Source organism: Pseudophryne corroboree, chromosome 3 (assembly GCF_028390025.1).
Source record: "Pseudophryne corroboree isolate aPseCor3 chromosome 3, aPseCor3.hap2, whole genome shotgun sequence".
NCBI classification, from domain to species: domain Eukaryota; kingdom Metazoa; phylum Chordata; class Amphibia; order Anura; family Myobatrachidae; genus Pseudophryne; species Pseudophryne corroboree.
In genome coordinates this window covers 33,895,288-33,901,704 of record NC_086446.1, presented here as the reverse complement: position 1 = coordinate 33,901,704, position 6,417 = coordinate 33,895,288, and positions in this window count along the sequence as shown.

The window sequence follows — 6,417 nt, the reverse complement described above, 5'->3', positions numbered from 1 at the left end:
AGTTCCTGTCTCTAAGCAGGTGCCAGTTACTGTGCTAGTTCCTGTCTCTAGGCAGGTGCCAGTTACTGTGCTAGTTAATGTCTCTAGGCAGGTGCCAGATGCTGTGCTAGTTCCTGTCTGTAGGCAGGTGCTATATACTGTGCTACTTCCTGTCTCTAGGCAGGTGCCAGTTACTGTGCTAGTTAATGTCTCTAGGCAGGTGCCAGATGCTGTGCTAGTTCCTGTCTGTAGGCAGGTGCCAGATGCTGAAAGGATTTGCCCTTATATCTTAACCCTCGATGTGATGGCCTCTTAGACGTCTGGAGTGTAAACTTTTAACCACAAGGTACATGCACAACACAAGCAGTAAAAATTCACACTGTTTTATTATGAGGTTAACAAAAGTATATAAGGCAATGCATATGGGTGTAACTGACATGTCGTTACACTCCCATTGGCTCGTTAATAGTTACCAGGCAGAACAGAAAAGGCGGATGTCCATATATGGGTTTTCTACAAGTTTCTCAAACATTTAACAAAGTTTTTGTAACACAGTATATTTGGGTAGAAAGAACAAGTTTCATTCTAGATCTCCTTCCTGTATTACTAGTGGTTTCTTAGCCCAGGGTGTAGGAAAAGGGTCTACCCATTAGTATTTCAAAGGGTGAGTATCCTAGAGTTTTTTTGTGGGGTATTCAAGATGCTGGTGTTTAGCTTTATTAGGGTTGTTAGGGTTGTTCCTGAGGCAAGTGATGCATCTGCTAACATACTGGTCCACAAGTGATTTGGCATTAGTAACATAAAAATCATTGGTTAGTAGGAGGAGTGTTGTGGCTTCACCACGGTGACCAACACCACGGCACTGGGCAACGAGCAAAGGGGCACTGGACTGGGGTATACAGGGTTTCCCCTCTTTGCAGATTAATCCTGATTTAGGATTTTTTCTGCAGAATTGGGTAAGTCCAGTCGGAGAGATCAGCATTAGTCGCAGCAGCTTGAAGTTGAGTGAGCAGATGGACGTTGTCAAGGGAGGGACATGCTCTAGTGAGTGCAATGAGTTCTGCAGCTTGCGCGGACTGATAAGGTATTGGTAGGGTTTCCAACACAGTATCAGGGAGGGTGACAATGGCATAGCCAGCCTGGTATGTATTGTCATTGGGCCTACTACAGGAGCCGTCAACAAAAACAATGTCTGCGCCTGGTATGGGAACGGGAGACATGTCAAGTCTGGGAGAAGTTTCAGCTTCAATGGAAGCAGCACAGTCATGTAGGTCAGGTGGTTCATCCTCGGGACCTTTCAAGCCTAAAAGGGCATTGAGAATGGGTGCAGGGCCAGAAGAACTAGCAGTGTACTTAATGGTAAGGGTAGGGTTACTCAAAAGGAGTACTTCATATCCACTAAGGCGTTGTGCTGACATGTGCTGTGTGTGTAAGCCTTTAAGTATTGCCAGGACATCATGTGTGGTGTGGAGTACTGTGATGTGGCCCAAAGTGAGGGTAGTGGCCATTTCTGCAACCATTGCACAGGCTGCCAAAGCCCTGAGGCAGGCAGGCATACCTTGCACAGACACTGGCATGACTTTGGAAAAAAAATGCACGGGGCGCAACTTCCCTCCATGAAACTGTGTGAGCACCCCCGCCATGGTTTTACAATTGTCCCTTGCATATAGATGGAAAGGTAGCACATAACTGGGGAGGCCAAGTGCCGGACTTTTTATCAACATACATTTTAAACTTTCATATGCAGTTAACATTTCTTGTGACCATTGTACAGTTTTAGGTTTGTCCTTCAGTGTGGCTTGTCTCAAAATGTTATCATAATAAGAGCAATCAGAAATCCACTGTCTGCAGTAATTTACCATACCCAGGAAGGACAGTAGTTCCTTCTGGGTAGTTGGGGTGACCAGGCCCAATACAGACTGTATGCGTTGTGGACTGATTTTCCTCTCTCCCTGAGTGAGCACAAAACCTAAGCAATCAACATGCTTTTTACACCATTGCATTTTTATTTTGGACACCTTGTGTCCACATTCACAAAGCCAGTTTAGTAATGAAACACCATCCTCTCGGCAGGCCTCCTCAGTTTTACTACAGAGCAGCAGATCATCTGCATACTGTAGCAGGACTGAACCATGGTGAGGTTGCCAGGGCCTCAATGTGGCCTGGAGACAACAGGTGCGTCAATAATCTGCACCAGGTAAGTTGTTTACCCTCAAAAGAAAAGGCAAAAAGTAATTGTGTCTGTGAATCTACAGGCATGCTGAAAAAAAGGCATTCTTCAAATCAATTACAGAGAAGAATGCAGCATCTGCAGGGATTGCAGAAATGAGTGAGTTTACATCTGGAACAATTGGTGCAATTGGGACAATTAGCTGATTGATCGCTCTGAGATTCTGTACAAATCTTATACTGCCATCAGCTTTGGCAACAGGGTTCACAGGAGTACAGTATGGTGATACAATATGTCTGAGAATACCCTGTCGTAAGAATTGCTGTATCATGGGGCGGAGACCTTCTATCTTTTCTGGTGAGAGGGGATACTGCATAGGTCAGAACACAAAACACTGGTTGTTGCACCGCTGTCCACTAAAAAGGGAATTTTACTTCCATTTATAATAAGTGGCAGCAGAGGTGAATCTTTACTATGACGGGAGAGTTGAATAAAGGCTGGGATACCCTCCTCCGGGCCCCGTCAGTGCGCGGGGTCTTTGGAATCTTCCCTGACTGCGGGGCCGGCTCTGTCTGTCAAAGCGTCCGGAGCTCTGATAGGCATGAGTGAGTGGGGAAGTGAGTAAGCTTTCTGAGTTAAGCAAAGGTAAGCCAGCGTCATCTGTCCAGCAGTCCTTAAACCTTTTCCAAAACGCAGTAACAGACTATGAAGGTTTCTGTTTACAAGCTACAGCGACAGGCAAAAAAGCACAGGCAAAGGAGCACGGGTTTTAAAGACCTCCTTCATATGTGTATAGCTGCGTCCTTTGCAAGCTTTGCGCAAATAAGATATACAGCCATCGAGGGTAATGGTGGGCTTGGGACAGTGTTTTACTATTATCTAAACTCTGGGTTATTAGTGCTAGGGATAGAGCTAGTGGACGCACCCTCCAGCAGTGGAGCTGGAGGCGATCCCATTTGGTGTGAAAGGGTTACTGCTGCCAAGAGATCTGTGTCCTCAAGCGCAGGATACATTGGAATGCAAGGGGGGGAGGCGAGAGGGATTTAAAAGATTTACAGTTCTCTGCAGTTTCGCTTCTGTGCTAAACTGACATTTTTTCTTAAATCTCCATATAGAAAGGGTAATTACTGCCTTCCCGTAGGAATGGGTCCTGTCCTGCTTTCTCTATCCATCCCGCTAAATTATCCACCCATGGGTTAACTAAATAATAATCTGTGGTGGAGTTACGGGCAACATACATCTTGCATGTCTCACCAGGGAGGGGCGGGGGATATGCAGGTTTTTTTACTCTGACTAGAGCCCATTGTCAGACAGTAATATAAATCAACAGTACAACTTTAAAGGAAAATATCTAAAATTTACAACTCTACTATACATGCATCAGCTAACCAGTTAATTAGTCATTGACAATATCACAATATTATCTGTATAGTGAGAACATGAAATCTTTTGACGCGTACGATACTTACATTCGTACAAGATGTCAGAAAAATACAGCGTTTTAAACAGGAAGCAAGAAAAGTGTTTGAGTAAAGATATCTGGCAGACGAAAACTTACCAGCCGTCTGGACCAAATATAAGAACTTATCTCACTACAAACATACAAGAATATAGACGATCAAATCGAGGTATTCTCTACGTTACGTATAGACCCCAGGTCTATTTTTTTAAGTATCCCAGATACTGACGTCTTTGGAGAATTGCGCTTGGACGCCTGGTCCTTTCTCAGACGTATCTTTAAGTCCCAGACATTAAAGATTCTATGGTATCCCTGATACCTGTTTTATGCTTTTACATAAAACTTCGTAATATTAAGTCCCGGACTTAAATATTACCTTGTCACGTGTTCCCGGAACACTGACACGGATTCAGCTTCAGTGTATGACCGCAATCCTGTATGGCAAAGACAGACAATAAATTCTCTATCTTACCATTCAGGGACGATCACTGAATTCCGGACATAGCCCCCAGCTGAAAGGATTTGCCCTTATATCTTAACCCTCGATGTGATGGCCTCTTAGACGTCTGGAGTGTAAACTTTTAACCACAAGGTACATGCACAACACAAGCAGTAAAAATTCACACTGTTTTATTATGAGGTTAACAAAAGTATATAAGGCAATGCATATGGGTGTAACTGACATGTCGTTACACTCCCATTGGCTCGTTAATAGTTACCAGGCAGAACAGAAAAGGCGGATGTCCATATATGGGTTTTCTACAAGTTTCTCAAACATTTAACAAAGTTTTTGTAACACAGTATATTTGGGTAGAAAGAACAAGTTTCATCTGGTATGGAACTGACCTTGGATGCCAGACCCACACAGGCCTGGTATCTGTATGAGAGACAAAGGCACCTAGCACAGGGCAGCACGCATCCATGCAAACACATAAGAGTTCATATAGCATGTTTTAACCCTTCACTAGGGAAATAGAAATATTCACTTTTACACTGTAACCACCACAAGGAAACTGATCATATAAAAAGTAATATGTACCAAGACAGAAGAGGTAACCCTTCAGATGCTGTGCTAGTTCCTGTCTCTAGGCAGGTGCCAGTTACTGTGCTAGTTCCTGTCTCTAGGCAGGTGCTATATACTGTGCTAGTTCCTTTCTCTAGGCAGGTGCCAGATGCTGTGCTAGTTCCTGTCTCTAGGCAGGTGCCAGTTACTGTGCTAGTTCCTGTCTCTAGACAGGTGCCAGATGCTGTGCTAGTTCCTGGCTCTAGACAGGTGCCAGATGCTGTGCTAGTTCCTGTCTCTAGGCAGGTGCCAGATGCTGTGCTAGTTCCTGGCTCTAGGCAGGTGCCAGATGCTGTGCTAGTTCCTGGCTCTAGACAGGTGCCAGATGCTGTGCTAGTTCCTGGCTCTAGACAGGTGCCAGATGCTGTGCTAGTTCCTGGCTCTAGACAGGTGCCAGATGCTGTGCTAGTTCCTGGCTCTAGGCAGGTGCTATATACTGTGCTAGTTCCTGTCTCTAGGCAGGTGCCAGATGCTGTGCTAGTTCCTGTCTCTAGGCAGGTGCCAGATGCTGTGCTAGTTCCTGTCTCTAGGCAGGTGCCAGATGCTGTGCTAGTTCCTGTCTCTAGGCAGGTGCCAGATGCTGTGCTAGTTCCTGGCTCTAGGCAGGTGCCAGATGCTGTGCTAGTTCCTGGCTCTAGACAGGTGCCAGATGCTGTGCTAGTTCCTGTCTCTAGGCAGGTGCCAGATGCTGTGCTAGTTCCTGTCTCTTGGCAGGTGCCAGTTACTGTGCTAGTTCCTGTCTCTAGGCAGGTGCCAGTTACTGTGCTAGTTCCTGTCTCTAGGCAGGTGCTATATACTGTGCTAGTTCCTGTCTCTAGGCAGGTGCCAGATGCTGTGCTAGTTCCTGGCTCTAGGCAGGTGCCAGATGCTGTGCTAGTTCCTGGCTCTAGACAGGTGCCAGATGCTGTGCTAGTTCCTGGCTCTAGACAGGTGCCAGATGCTGTGCTAGTTCCTGGCTCTAGGCAGGTGCCAGTTACTGTGCTAGTTCCTGTCTCTAGGCAGGTGCCAGTTACTGTGCTAGTTCCTGTCTCTAGGCAGGTGCTATATACTGTGCTAGTTCCTGTCTCTAGGCAGGTGCCAGATGCTGTGCCAGTTCCTGGCTCTAGGCAGGTGCCAGATGCTGTGCTAGTTAATGTCTCTAGGCAGGTGCCAGATGCTGTGCTAGTTCCTGTCTCTAGGCAGGTGCCAGATGCTGTGCTAGTTCCTGTCTGTAGGCAGGTGCCAGATGCTGTGCTAGTTAATGTCTCTAGGCAGGTGCCAGATCCTGTGCTAGTTCCTGTCTCTAGGCAGGTGCCAGATGCTGTGCTAGTTCCTGTCTCTAGGCAGGTGCCAGATGCTGTGCTAGTTCCTGTCTCTAGGCAGGTGCCAGATGCTGTGCTAGTTCCTGGCTCTAGACAGGTGCCAGATGCTGTGCTAGTTCCTGGCTCTAGGCAGGTGCCAGATGCTGTGCTAGTTCCTGTCTCTAGGCAGGTGCCAGATGCTGTGCTAGTTCCTGGCTCTAGGCAGGTGCCAGATGCTGTGCTAGTTCCTGGCTCTAGGCAGGTGCCAGATGCTGTGCTAGTTCCTGGCTCTAGACAGGTGCCAGATGCTGTGCTAGTTCCTGGCTCTAGACAGGTGCCAGATGCTGTGCTAGTTCCTGGCTCTAGGCAGGTGCTATATACTGTGCTAGTCCCTGTCTCTAGGCAGGTGCCATATGCTGTGCTAGTTCCTGTCTCTAGGCAGGTGCCAGATGCTGTGCTAGTTCCT